At 40.5% G+C, this 15348-nt stretch overlaps 1 protein-coding gene and 1 long non-coding RNA gene across 16 annotated transcripts in view; one reads left to right on the forward strand and one right to left on the reverse strand.

Moving 5' to 3' along the window:
* DLG2 (discs large MAGUK scaffold protein 2) overlaps positions 1-15348 on the forward strand; it is a 1590913-nt gene that overhangs the window by 1350458 nt on the left and 225107 nt on the right. The window lies entirely within an intron of this gene.
* Positions 1-15348, reverse strand: part of LOC140505081 (uncharacterized) — a 60443-nt gene that overhangs the window by 27817 nt on the left and 17278 nt on the right. The window lies entirely within an intron of this gene.

The raw sequence follows: 15348 nt of genomic DNA on the forward strand, positions 1-15348 counted from the left end.
AGGATTATTGGCAGCTTTGGAGAGAGAAGACGGTGCAGACAGGAAGATCAATTAGGAGGCTCTAACCGTGGGGCAGGTGAGAGGGGATAAGGGCCTGAACTAAAGTGTTGCCTCCTACACAATTCTACAAAGCATAAAGCAAAATTCTACTTGGTACATCTTAGTTCTCAGGCAGCTAGGTGGCACAGCGGATTGAGCTCCAGGCTAGAAGTCAGGAAGACATCTTCCTGAGTTCAAATCTGGCCTCAGACCCTTACTAGACTAGACTAGACTATGACCCTAGGCAAGTCACTTAATGCTGTTTACCTCAGTTTCCTTATCTGTAAAATGAGCTGGAGAAGAAAATGGCAAAATCACACCAGTATCTTTATCAAGAAAACCCCAAATGGGGGTCATGAAGAGTCAGACATGACTGAACAACAGAATCTAGTTCTAGCACCCACCCAGTCCAGTGTTAGAGATGCCTCCTATCCATGAGGCCATTAATAAATTTTCACTCCCAAACTCATTCCAGACCATTTAATTGAGAATGGTAGCTAGCAGTTCTATAGCCTTTTAAGGTTTGTAAAGTGCTTTAGAAATATTATCTCATTTTATCCTCGCAATAACCCTGTAAGGTAGGTGTTATTCTCATTTCACAGTTGAAAAAACTGAGGCAGACAGTGGTTCATTGATTTGCCAGGGTCACCCAACTTAAAAATGTCTAAGGCCAGATTTGAACTTAGGTCTTCCTGGACTCAGGTGTTCCTGACTCCAGGCCAAGCACTCTATCCACTGTGACATCTAGCGGCCTCATAAAAAAAGGGCATGTTAGACCATCCTCATTTCTCTTTGACCAGGTTTACCAGACTAGTATATTAAAAGGAATGTTATAGATACAGTTTACATTTTCTTGGGCTATTTCCTTGGACAAGATAAAGAGATATGAAGTAGCTGCTGGAACATTTGGTTGGATTTTGAACTTGCTGTGTGCTTGGACCCAAAGAGCATTCATTTATGGTTTGATGTCCTTTTGGTCAGAGGTCTCCAGAGGACTCATTTGGCATCTATCATTCCACCTGTGCTACTTGATATTTTTACCAATGACTTGGATAAAGGGATCGATGACTGGCAGATGACATGGCACTAAGAAAAAATAACCACAGTACAACCTGTAAAAGAGTCAATATCCAAAAGGTTTGAGGCTAGAACATTGGGCTGAATATGAGAAAATGGAATTTAATAGAGAAACATGTGACATCTTACCCTTGACTTAAAAAAGTCACCTTCACAAACAGAAGACAGGAGATGCTTGGCTAGGCTGTCAGTTATATGGAAAGGGAGTTTTATTTTGGAGTTCAGGAGAGGATCTATAAGTGGAGAAACCCCAAAAGTTCAATCTTAGGCTATAGTAAGAGACTCCTTCATGTCCAGCTCTTGGGAGGGAGCAGCAGTCCCCAAGTTCGAATAACCAAAGTTTATAAGCAGGATCTGTTCTTTCCTCCTCAGCATCATTCAAATGGATATCAGGTAGTTCAGAAACTTTAGCACTCCCTGCTAAGGACCACAACTGAAACATGGAGTTCAGTTGTACGTGCTGCATTTTAAGAATGTTCATCTGAATAGTATGCAGATTATCATAGATTTAGAGCTAGAAGGGAATCTTAGAAATCATTGAGTGCAGCTTTTTTCATAGCAGAGAAAACTGAGGCCTGCAGAAATTGAAGGACTTTTCCAGGGTACTAGAAGTAGTCATATCCTAGGAGGATGACCATAAGGTTGAAGGGTCTCCCTACCATGACATGCAACATTCACTGATGGAACTGAGAGAGAAGACTCAGTCAGTTAATCAGTAAACACTGATTAAATGCCTACTGTTTGCCAGACATTATGCTAAGTGCCAGGGATAAAAAAAAAAAAGACAAAACACAGAACCTGCCCTCAAGGAGTTTGAAATCTACAAGCAGAATTGTACAAACTATGTATGAGATAAATAGGAAATAATTAAGAGGAGGCATTAAAATTAAGAGGGGTTGAAACATGGGATAGGGAGAGCATTCATCATTTGAAGAGCTGTCACCTGGAAGAGTTAGTTAGTAGCCCTGTTCTGCCTGGCCTTTAAAGCAGCGAGTAAAAGATGGGAAAGAGGATGATTAGGCTTAAGAGAAAGAAAAAACTTCCTAACAGACCTCTACAAAAGTAGAACGAGCTAAAGATTAGATATCTGTCAAGGATGTTGTAAAAAATGACTAATGCTAAGATAAGAATTGGACTGTTAAGTCATTTTTCAGTGGTATCTGTCTCTTTGTAACTTTATTTGAGGATTTCTTAGCAAAGATATTGGAGTGTTTTGCTATTTCCTTTTCCAGCTCATTTTACAGATGAGGAAACTGAGGTAAACAGAGTTAAGTGATCTGCCCCAGGATCACACAGCTAGTAAGTGTCTGAGGCCAGATATAAACTCAGGAAGATGTCTTCCTGACTCCAAGCCAAGCACTTTGTCCACTGTACCACCAAGTTGCCTTTGGCCTGGACTGGATAGCCTCAAAGTTCTCCACTGACTCTAAAATTCTGTGATTCTTTGAGGAATCTGAAGATAAAATTTTTCTGTGGTTGATAAACTTAGAAATAATATCCTTGTCATGTCATTAGAGTGACCAAAAGTTATCTCAGAAAGTTAACTGTGTCCTCTTATGTACCAGTGAGAAAAAGGTTATGTGAAGTCAAATTGAGATGAGGTATCTCATTCTCAGAGCATATCTGTCTGTTGAGCAAATGCCAGTTTGAGGATTCACACCAGTGTTTGCTTTCATCTCTGTTTCTTCCTTGTTTCACATGTGTGAGGATTGTTTTCTAGGCATTAGGCTGAGACCTATTTGAGAATTTTCTTTCTCCGCCGAGTCATGCAGAAAATTGCTCTCGTCACAATCATGGATTTCTCTTGGGTCTCACCCCAAACTTCTAACAAGAAGCAGGAGGGTTGAGAGGTAATAGAAAAAGCATGGAAGTAGTTAGGGAAAGCTGAATGCTTGTCTCACTTCTCTCTCTTACTAGCTGTGTGACTTTGGATGAGCCAGGATCACAGTGTTAGGGATAGAAAGGACTTTAGGACATAGAAGCCCAGTGTCTTCTGATTTACAGATGAGGAAACTGGGGCCCAAAGAGGTGAAATGATTTGTCCAAGACGACTCTGTCAAATTTAGTTTCCTCCTGTGTTCCTTATGCAACACCATGTAAACTCTCCACCTTTCTGGGTATCAGTTGTCTCATTTCTACAACCAGTGACTTGAATTTAGTGATTCCTAAAGTCAATTCCATCTCTGATATTCTGAGTCTAAAAAACCTGTGTGCTCAGAGAATGGAGGCAGTACAGCACACTGCACTTAACTTTGCTGAACCTCAGTTTCCTTATCTGGAAAATTGGTATCAACACTTGTATTCTAACTTACATTGTTATTGTTGAAAATTTTAACATGCTACAGACATGTGAATTATTATTGCTGTCAATAATAATATTGTTTAGTCATATATGTGTAGACCATATAGGAAAACGGGGATTAATGTGGTCTGGCACATAGGCTGAGTTTTTGCTTGTCATTTACCTTTTTCTGAGGCAACTGAAATATGGGACTAAAAATACCAGCAAAGAGCTTGCTAATGCCAATTCTGGTTAATTGGCTTCTGGTTCATAGAAGTTTTACTGTGAGTAAACATAAGGAGACTTGAGTCAAGCGTGAAGAATTGATAAGTCTCCCATGGTGGAAAATTCCACCACTTCTCAGTGTGTCAAGGCAGGTTGGCAACCTGAGATGTGCTAAGTCAGGGGGAGAAGATGAAAGGCTGGTAGAAAACTTAGTCTGCCTGGCAGGGAGCTATTGATATGTGTCTCATTGCATGGAGGTCATGTCTAGTGATGTCAACAGCAGGGAGAATGCATACACAGGGGAGAGGCGCACAGACTTGCCCGAGGAATTAAAGGCCGGCAGAGCAATATGTAAAAATGTTTCAGCCCTCAGCCCAGCTACTGGAAAACAGCCATGGCAGCCTCCTAATTAAAGAGGTAACATGAAACCGAGAGGGCATCTGCGGAACCTGGTGTCGTAAAGCGAAAGCAGGAAAGCTCGCAGACCATGTGTCTGAGGAGATTGAAAAGCCTTGCAGCTGGCTCTATTGAAAACGATTAATTAATTAAGGCATTGTAGAATGCGAATGAGTGCTTGCCGAAGCGCCTGTTAAATCAGATTACTGGGGCATTTTCCTGTGGAAGCCTGTTGAACAAATGATCCCTCCTTTGGTTTGAGGTAAGAGATGGGGAGCTATTTACCTGATCCGTCTCACCGTCACTGAATGTCAGAGCTGGAAGGGAATTTAGAGTTCACCCAATTCAACCCCTTTGTTTTCCAGGGGAGGCAGTGGAGGCCAAGAGAGAGATGGAGGGATTTGCCAAACAGCTGGTCAGTTACTGGTAGCGACAGAACTCAAACCAGGTGTGTGAAGAGGTCACTTTGGTTAAGAGGCTGCATGTAGCAGCAGAGAAACAGAAGCAGCTGCTGGACCCTACTTTGCCAGGAACCAAGTAAACTCAAGGAAATGATTTAGCCTCTCCCTGCCTCAGTTTCTTCAGTTGTAAGAGGGGCCCGATGATAACTACCTTGTCTGTCCTGTAGGACTTTCAGGGTATTATGGAGTAGACACACCACATAGAATATTAAACAATTGGTGAACTCCTTTTGGGGGCCTGCCTTAATATGTGTTGACTGCTCAGAGTTCAAGTTGCATTCGAGAAATCATAGGATGTAGATATGAAGTGTGTGTGTGTGTGTGTGTGTGTGTGTGTGTGTGTGTGTGTTATAATAACTTGGAATAGAGGAAGGAGAAGTAGCTCTAGCACCAGATGGCCTGGGGATCAAATCTATGCCTGTGGCATCTTTCATGCTGTGTTCTCATCAGTTGACCTAACCATGTCTCCTTCAATACTCCCTCCCCAAACCCTTTCCATGATAGTTTTCAGGAAAGATCCCTTAATCCATTGTGAAGAAGACTTCTTTGGTTGGATTGGGCTCCTAGTGATTTAGGACTGTAGGAACTGTAGAGATGGGTAGTTCTATAGAGAAGCCCCAAAGCTTGATCGGAAGATATGAAGCACCTGAGGGCAGTCTTTTTAAGAGCCATACACTTCGTTGCAGTTCCTTTCCTGTTGTCCTCATAGAGACTAAGGGATTGCTGCCAGCACTGACCACATGTCCCTCGAAATGGCCAGGAGAGTTTGACTCAGTTCCAAGCCTTGCTCCTTAGGATATTCTCTTGCCAGAGTTGATCAGATGGGAGAAGAGGGGTGCATAGATGAGGGGTGGATTACTGCCACTAATTTTGTTCATTTCAGTTGTGTCTGACTCTTACCCCATTTGGCGTTGTCTTGGCAAAGCTACTGGAGTGGTTTGCCATTTCCTTCTTCAGCTCATTTTTACAAATGAGAAACTGAGGCAGACAGGGTGAAGTGACTTGCCCAGGGTCACACAGCTAGTAAGTGTCTAAGAACAGATTTAAACTTGGGTCCTCCTGACTCCAGGCTCAGTACTCTGACCACTGCATCATCTAGCTGCCCCACTGTAATAAAATATTCCTGTTTTAATAGGATCGTAGGTCTCAAACTGAAAGGGATTTCCATTGCTTTCGAGTCCTACTTCCTCTTTTTCTAGATGAAGAGACTGAGGCCCCCTGAGACTGAGTGACTTACTTGCCCAAGATCACACAGTTGAATGTTGAAAATGGGATTGAAATCCAAGTCCTTTGACAGTGGAACCAGTGCTCTTTCTACTGTGCTGCTGCCTTCTATGTATAAAGCACTCTGCACACCTTTAAGCCTCCCAGATCCATGTGACCTTCCATGATTATCTAGCATAGGGAGAGAGTTTAGGGAAGCATCTTCCCAACAAAGATAATAGCTCATGTTGGCCTAGCACTTGAAGGTTTGAGAAGTCCTTTACATAGAATATTTCATCTGATCCTCACAACAACCCCAGGAAGTAGAGTTTATAATTGACCCCCTTTTACATTTGAAGAAACAGAGGCAGACAAAAGTTAACTGACTTGCTCAGTGTCACATAGCTAGCAACTGTCCAATTCAGGATTTGAATTCAGGTCTTCCTTAAATCACAGGAGTGATTTAAGTGATTATACCACCAAGCCACCTCTCCGGTTTAATTCCCTAGGACTTTATAGAGTACAATTTAAAGCCTCACAAAATATTTGTCCCTTTCCCTGTTAAGCTTCACTGAGGTGCCATCTTTCAAAAAGTGTTGCTCAAGGCATGTCAGACTCAGGTCTGTCTCCTGGCCAGATGTGAGTTCAGAACAAAGCCCAGGAGACTTAGGTCACTGAGCTCATGCAGGTGTGGATTTTTGCCTGACCTAGATGGGCAAAGCTCTCTTGCATACTAGCCAGTGAACAAACACCCCATGATGAATGGTTGTAGGATGCAGCTAAGAAAGCTAATGAAATTAAAAGCAGTTAACACAATCCTGCTGAGCCCCCAAGAAGGTCACTAAACATCACTGGCTATTAAAGAAGCTTCCATTGAAGGATTGTCCCTGAATCCAGACAGCAGCAGGATTAATGATAACAATAGTCACAGCTTACTTTACAAAATGCTTCTCTCAAGAGAACCCTGTGAAATATCATGAAATTTAAAGCTGGAAGGAACCTTAGCAATCTCTTAATCCAACCCCTTCATTTTAAAGGTGAGGGAGATGAGACCAGAAGATTGTGACTTACCGCACATGCAGGAGACAGCACTGCTAGCTTGGTTGTTGTTCAGTCATTTCAGACTCTTTGTGATCCCCTTTGGGGTTTTCTTGCCAAAGATATTGGAATGGTTTGAAATTTCCTTCTTTAGCTCATTTTACAGAGGAGGAAACTGAGGCAAACAAGAGTAAGTGATTTGCCCAGGGTCACATAGCTAGTCTGAAGTTACATTTGAACAACATCCTCCTGATTCTAGGCTCTGCATTCTATCCACTGCATCACCCAGCAACTCATCAATTTAGTCTTCTTCCAACCTTCCAAGCTGGCTGTCCTATGGTGAGGGGCTGGCAGGAATGGCATGCCTGTGGTCACTTGGCTATTTAAAGTGATTCCCATTCTTTGGATTTCCACCACACCTCTGCTTCTCCATCTAGATTAACCTAACTGAATTAGATCTGCATATAAATAGGAATAATGAAAGAACCAATTCTATTTGAGAGGGGAAATAACTATCTTAAGGTAAATGCTTTTCATAAAGCTATTAATCCATGCACTGAGATCATTTTTTCAATGCTATGATAACTGATAATATATAAGAAGTAATATCTGAGTGCTGTTCTAAAGGGGATAGATACTGGTGGTTGTTTGTGGATAATTTACAATCGTTCTATTTTGTGGCAACAGCATCCTAGGTAGAGCATTCGGCACCTTTGAGAGTGTTATTAAAATTGCAAATGAGTGACAGGTGGGAGAAGTGAGCAGCTGTGGCAGGATGAATTTCAGGAGATGCAGGTTCATCAAGAAATTCTGGGCCATAGTGAAACAAGTATTCAATAAGACAGTGGCTTGATGTCATAGAGAGGCTTGATTTTTTTTTTTAGACAAGCTTAATATACCTCAACGTTTCAGTAGTCTTGTGATCCTAAAGATATGGGTATTCCATTCACTAGAGCAGATTGCAATCCATCCATGTCTTTTCGTAGAATCACTGAATCAAAACAGACTTTAGCAGTCTTCTAGTTCAATCCATACATTTAAAAAACCTTTCCACACAACTTTCCCAGAAAGTGGCCCTCTAGTCTTTGCTTGAAAACCTCCAATGAAGAGAAAGAGGACCACCTGAAGAGGTCACTTATTCCTTCCCTATTGAATAGTTCTGAGTGTTAGGAAGTTTTTCCTTATATCAAACCAAGCTTATCTTTGCAACTTCTATTGCTCCGGGGTCAAACCAAACCAGACTGGGCAAACTACTATATGGCAGACTTTTAAGTATTTGTAAACAGTTATTATGGGTCTTTTTTTCTCCAGGCTAACCATCCTTAGTTCCTTCAGTGGATCTCCATATGGTGTGGATCTAAGACCCTTCCCAATTCTGGTTGCCTTTTCCAAATGCCTTCACACCTTGTGTGATTTTTCTTTATGTCTTTCTGTAAATCTTCCACAGAGAATCTATCCTATATGCTGGAGACCTTTTTTTCTCATTTCATGAAAGCCAGTATAACACTTCAGCTAACTGTTATCCTTCACTCTCGCTACCGATCAGCCCACTTCCATCTGGATCTTATTCTCACTAACAGGAATGAAATTGCTGCTAGAGTGGAGACGATTGGAACCAAGAGGGTTAGGGTGGGAAGCGATGACTCCATCCTAGAGTTCATGGTACAGAAGGAGAAGCAAATCAGAGCATAGTTCCATAGGCACCCTCAATTTGAGAAAAAATATGTTTCAAAGGACTCAGAGAAAAGGATCTCATGGACTAAACTAAACTGTTTCAGTGAAAGTTATTCCAGGAGGAATGGGAGATGACCAAGAATAAAAGTATAAAATGAGAGAAGCTTGGATAGACAGCAATTGTTCTAAAAAAGATCTGGGGGTTTTAGTGAACTCCAATCTCAATATGTCAGCAGTGTAATGTGGCAGCCAAAACAGCTGATGCTGGGAAGTTTTACTTGTTATTAAGCCTAAATTTGCCTCTTGGCAGCTTCTACATATTGCTCCCATTTCCATCCTCGGGGCCACAAGTCAATTCCTCCCTCTCTTGGTTTTCATTAAGACAGGAATAGGGAGGTAGCAGTACCACTCTTGTCTGCCTTCATCAGACTTTATCTGGACTTCATTGTTTTTGATTCTGATCAACCCAGTCTTGACATTCATAAATGCCATGGTATTCAGAGGGGGACGACTGAGATGGTGAAAGAATTTGAGTCTATGACATCTGAGGGCCAACTGAATTCAGGAAGGAATTCGCAAAGCCTGAGAAAAGAAGATTAAGGGGATTCATGGTAACTGTCATTAAATATGTGCAGATCTGTCATAGGGAGTATTTGACTTTTTGGAGGGGTTCCATTGGATAGAAAAGGGAGCAACAGGTCGGAGTTGCAAAGAGGCAAATTTAGGTTTATTGACAAGTAAAAACTTCCCTATCATTAGAGCTGTCCAACAGTAAAATGGGTTGTCTGGTGTGGTAATACTTTTTTCCTTTCTTGGAGGTCCTCAAGCAGAAGTTAGATGTCCACTTGATGGACATGATGGTAGGTATTTCTTCTGTGTATGGGCTGAACTAGATGGCTACCGAGGTCCTGTCCAGCTCTTAAATTCTGTAATTCTTTGATTTTTAGTCATACATAGTCTTAATGATGCCTTTTATGGCACTTCTTGCATACCTCATTATTAGTAATGTATTTTATCGAGTTATAACAATGAAATCTCCATAAATGTTTCCATTGTGCTTTGGATCACCTGCAATATAGATGCTTCCCAGACTCTGGGGTTTCGTGATTTCCTATATTAAACCAGGAGAGTACTGGTTTTTTCAAACATTGGACCTTAATGACAAAGAGAAGTTTGAGATAGTTGAAATGAAAATATCCCAAATGAGATTCATTATGCTCTTCTATTAATTTCTGTCTACCCTTAGGGCTGCTAAGCAAACACAGTACCATAAATGAACAGAGTATAGGCTACATATATAATATATATGTATATCACATATATGTATAGTATCCATATACATATAGCAGTCCCCTTAAGAGTTCTGTTTCAGGAAAGATCACTGCATTTGGAGGCAGAGAGTCAGAAGTCAAATCCCATCTCTTCTACTGTATGTACATGACCTTGAGAAAACTACTTTTCTTCTATGCTCAGTTTCCTCATCTGCAAAATGAGTTAGGTTCATTGACCACTAGTGTGTCCCTCAGATCTACATCCTTGATCCACCAACCTTCTTTCCAATTTGTGGAAATACAAAGAAATGAAGATGATTCAGAGATCAGTAAGGACAGTGAGGTAGGGACTCATTAGAAAGCACTAAAGGAAATGCAGTTGGTCTGGGGAAAAAATAAAAAAAGCTCTGAACAGATTTGTGTACCATGACTCTACAGGTGAAAGAACTAAAATGCAAACAAGCTCTCCAGAATTTTCTCTTGTCCAAGCCTCTGGAATAATTGAGCCAGATTCTTTGTGTAGAAGTCATTAAAATGATATAGTGGTGAAGAGGGCTGAACAAAGGAAGCAGAATGAGGTAGTAGAAAGAGGACGGACCTTGGAATTCGATGTCTTGACTTTGAATTTGAATCCCACTTTTGATGTTAGCTATGATACACTCATAGGTCTTATGAGGAAAACATTTTCTAAACCTTAAGGTACTAATTGTAGGTTGTTGCTATTGGTGGTTTTTTTCTCCATTTCTGTTGAGAGTATATAAAATTGATAACTTTCTGCTACATTTATTGCTCCAGTCATTCCTAGGTAAGCTAAGGAGTTAATCCTCCTCTTCCTAGAAGCTTCTCCATCCCAGATAATGATAAAATCACAGAGTCACAGAGTTGGAAGAGGCCTCAATTAAAGACTGTTTAGTTCAACCCCTTCTGGAAGTAGGAATCCTCTCTAAAACATCTTCAGAGCCTAGTCATCCAGGTCATGTTTGACCACCTTTAGAGACAGGAAACCCTTGACCTTTGGAGGCTGCCCATTCTAATTCTGGACACCTCTAACTGTTAGTAAGTTGCCTAAACTCAGTAACACTCTGTCTTTCTGCCACTTGTGTCTGTCTTTCCTAGTTCTGTTCTCTGGGGCCAAGCAGAATGAGGTGAATCTTTCTTCAATATAAGTGGCCCTCAAATATTTGAATATAGCTGACACACTCTTGGCATGGTTTTCTCCTCTTCAGTTCCTTCAACTGCTTCCTGAATGACATAGTTTCAAGTTCCTTTACAGTCTTGGTCATCTTCCTCAAATAGACCTCAGTTTAGGAAAACATAAATCCTGAAAGTTCATTCAAGTGTCATTTTCTCCCATAGAATTAGTGTTATAACTTATAGTTAGGTTCTTTGCTGTGATGGATCCATGATCTCATTTGTGTGAGTACTTTCCATGAAGGACAGATGGCAACATGTCCAGGCTTCCTCATCCTAAGCAAATCTCATCCATGTCTTTTCCTAAATCCTCCATTTAAAAAAATATCCTCCCTTCCTCCAATGTGATAGAGAAGGCTTACTTGGCTCTTTAGTATCCCTGAGATAACAATGTACTACTTGTCCAACCATCTTTTTTCTCTCCTTATCAATATTTGATTGGTTGGTCTACTTTTCTGTTCCCACCCATCTTTGATGATGTTGTTTATACCACATCTCATGTGCCAATAATTATTGCTAACATATTGTGACCTGCCTATACCCACCATGTGTTTATTTTTATTCCCTTGTCCCTTAAATTTTGAATCTTTATGACTTTGTCCCTGTTGGGGTGGATAGATGGCTAGTAGGTAAGTCTGGTTGGTTCTTAAATAATTAACAGAGAAGAAAGAGTCAATGATACCCTTGGAAACGGTGTTAGAGTGGTGTGGTGGGGGACAAAGAAGCCTCAAGTATCAATTCTGTTCCAGGGATTAAAGGAGTAGCCAGTAAAATAATCCAAAAGTCAAAGCCAAAAATTGAGGAGGTAATAGTAGGGGAAAGCAAAAAGATGGCAGTCTTAGTTTGGAAGCAAAAGAACCAAAAGCAAGTTAGAAGTGGTCTGTAGGGCATCCAAAGACTAAACGTTAGAAGAACACAGGCTTTGTAACATGCCAAAAAATGACCACAAGCAGCATCGTTTTCTTCTTTCCTCTTTGTTCTAACCCTCCTGGAAGGAGAGATCCAGACAGAACTCTGTCTGCCAACTATTCTGTCCCCAACCCAAAGCAACAAGGTAATAGACTGAGGTACGATTTATCTCATTTATAGATGAATTATCTAAGATAGGCATGTTTACCCAAGATTACTAAAGAAGTTAGTAACTGAGCAGATATTAGAACCCAGGTGTTCTGATAACCTAGCCCACTATTCTACATTTTCTCCAGAAAATCTTAGAATATCCTTATTAGGAAATGTTTAAGAAATGACTCATTTTCATTTTTTTTTTTTTATCATAGCCCTTTCTAACAACACAGAATGGTCTGAATAAGTCATTTCTGCCTGGAGAGTGATAACCACTCCTTTACAGATCCTGGTTATGTCAGTGGCTGTATTCAATTGTCATTGAGTTGCTTCAGCTTTGGCAGATTTTTCATGTCAAACCAAGTTTTTTGGGTGTTTATTTTCCCCTATGAAGAAGCAAGACCTATCATATGGATTTTTCCATACCTACTAGGCTAGGATGAAAGCAAGGGTGTCCAAAAGCATTTAACCCCTGGTGGCAACCTGGCAGGAAAAAAAAATTAATGAAATTTAATGGTGGCCTTACAGCCACTGAGCATTCTGCAGAGACCATTCTCTGAGGCTGTCAGATCAGATTAAGACTTGCCCTCCCTTTGAAGGACTGCAGATTCCTTTTTTGTTGACCTATGTTAGCCGGCATTCTGGAAAGTGTTTAGGTAAGGACAGTGTTTTTTAGCTTGATGGCAGAGCCAATGTTTCCCACCAGCTGGAAATGATTTTCCCTTCCTCCCATTCCTCCCTGCTCTTTTGTGGTCCTCCGTTAGGCACTGATCAGTATGATGTAGTAGAAAAAGACCTCGAGTTGAAATTGGAAGGTATAGAGTAGGATCTCAGATTTTCTACTTAACCTCTGTGACCTTGGGCAATGGATCAATCAGCAAATGTTCATTAAGTGGCTACCATGAGCTAGGCACCATGTTGGATATACAAAGATAAAAATGAAAAAGTGGCAACCCTCAAGGATCTTATCTCTTATGGGGAAGACAAGATGTACATAAGGTTTTAGGATCATAGATTAGGAATCTTGCAGGTTGTCTAGTCCAACTCTCTTAGTTTACAGAGGAGGAAACTGAAGTCACATAAATAATAAAGGACAGAGGTGAGATTTGAACCCTGGCCCTTGACCCAAATGCAGTGATTTCTTTTTCTGTCTATTTTACCATGCTATCCCTCCATATAAGTATGTAACATACACACATATGCACAAGGAAAGAATTCTTGTAGAAGGTGGTGTATGAACTGAACTTTGAAGAAAACTAGGAATTCTAAAGGAATCATGCATTCCAGGCATGGATGAAAGCTTATGCAAAGACAAGGTGAGGCAAGATGGGATGCTGAGGAATAATAGAGGGCCAGTTTGGCTGGACTATAGAGAGTATGAAAAGGGAGCAGAATGGGAGCGGAGACAATGTGAAGTAGCCTAGAAAGGAAGGTTGGAGCCAGGTTGTGAAGGGCTTTGAAAATGAAACAAGAAGTTTCCATTTTATCCTAGAGCGAAAGAAGATCCGCTACAGGTTCTTGATCTGGGGAGTGACATGATCAAATCAGAGATATAACCTTACTTTATCCTGTGTCTTAAATGGCAAGCTTTTTGTATTTGTAAATAGGTGTATGCATTTGTTACTAGAATCCATAAGAAGACAAGGGAGATTAATGAGCAGGGGGAATGGTAAATCACTTCTCTCTGGGCCTCAGTTTTCTTATCTGTAAAAAGAAAGAATTAAATGAGATTAGATTAACTCCAGGATTCTTCATAATTTAATAATCCTATTAATTGCCTTTTACCTTCTAAAAATCCATCACCTGTGTGAATGGATGATGAAGCACGGAGTAAATTCTGGGTCTAACTCCCTGACAATCTAGTACTTTAGTTATTTATGTATATATCTTTTGTTCAAGATTGTGAGCATTCTTGAGTCTGTCATAATCAGTGGTTAGCTGGTAAATATTTAACAACCAGCTTTCTAAAAATATATGACACACTTTTAAGTTTAAACCATTTTATTGAAACTTTTGCATCACTTTCTTAAGACTAGACAATCAACAAACAATAAATCAAACTCTAGTTTGCTTGTTTCTGAACACTGAAAATTTTACCACCAGCTCCCATAGGAGAAGGCTCCAGCACACCCCTTATTGTGAAGATCTTTTTCCTTACTCAAGTATTGAATAAATGTTTTTGTTATTAAATTTAAAAATCTGATTGTTAGTTTAAATTTCATTGTAAATTTCAATTTTAAAATGAGACCTTGAATAATCAGAAGCAGCTTGGGTGTTAAGGTCTAGAAACCTTGTGATATGAGTAGAATCGTTAAAGGAATAACTGACCTGGCTATTTTCAAATCTTTGCAGAACTGTGAGGCAGAAAAGAGAGTTTACACTTTTATTTTGTCCAGAAGGGAGAGAACAGAGACCAGTGGGCAGAAATTATAAGGAGGCAAAGGTGAATTCACTGTAAGAATGGATTTGCTAGTGATAAAAGCTGATGAACATTGGCAGGGACTGCCTTGAGAAGCAATCGGTGTTAGGTCTATGGAATTTTAGAACCTTGGGTTTAGAAAGGACCTTTCCTAAGCAAGCCTCCCCACTAAGACAGGCATCATCTGTAGTGCTTAACACAATGCCTGGCATATGGTAAGAGCTTAACAAAGGCTTGTTTCCTTGACTCATTGACAGCAACACTCTTGACAAGAAGTCAGTAGGCATTTGTATGACAGGGAGGATCACTACTCCTCAAGATTGTGCCTTGGTTACTCTCTTGCTCAAAAACCTCTCATAATCCCTTATTGCCTTAATGAATAGCATGTCAATTACTTATCCTGACATTCAGAGCCTCCCACAGTCTGGCTTGAGCCTACCTCATTTTCCATGATTTTTCATTCATGCATTCAACATTCCCAGTAAGCCAAACTAATAACAGTTCCAAGCACTGATCTTGCCCTCTTCCACTTGCATGCATTTGCTCATCCACTCCTTCAACACTATCCCAATCTGTTGACATCTTTATCATCCTTCAAGTCTCACCAAAAGTAGTTACTTCTTCTGAAATCCCTGAGCCCCTCTATCAGCTAAATGTGATCTACTCCTTCCTACTTCAGTCTGGCTATGTCATTCTCCTGCTCAAGAAACTGTAGTAGCTCTTTCTTACCTCTAGACTTTTAAATCCCTTCACAATCTGGCTCCAGCCTACCTGCCCAGGATTATGGTACACCACTCTCCTAGCCAAATGGACTTGCTAATTATTATGTACACATTCTGTCAACTCAGTATCTTTATTTCTCAAACCTAAAATGCATTCCTGCCTCACCTAAAACTCACAGAAACTCTAAACTTCCTTCAGAACTTACTTAGCTCAAGCAGCACCCTATGAGAAGCTGATTATGAGCCCTTCAGGAGAGAGTATCTTTTCCTGGAAATGATATTATAGATA

Source organism: Notamacropus eugenii, chromosome 5, assembly GCF_028372415.1.
Source record: "Notamacropus eugenii isolate mMacEug1 chromosome 5, mMacEug1.pri_v2, whole genome shotgun sequence".
NCBI lineage: Eukaryota > Metazoa > Chordata > Mammalia > Diprotodontia > Macropodidae > Notamacropus > Notamacropus eugenii.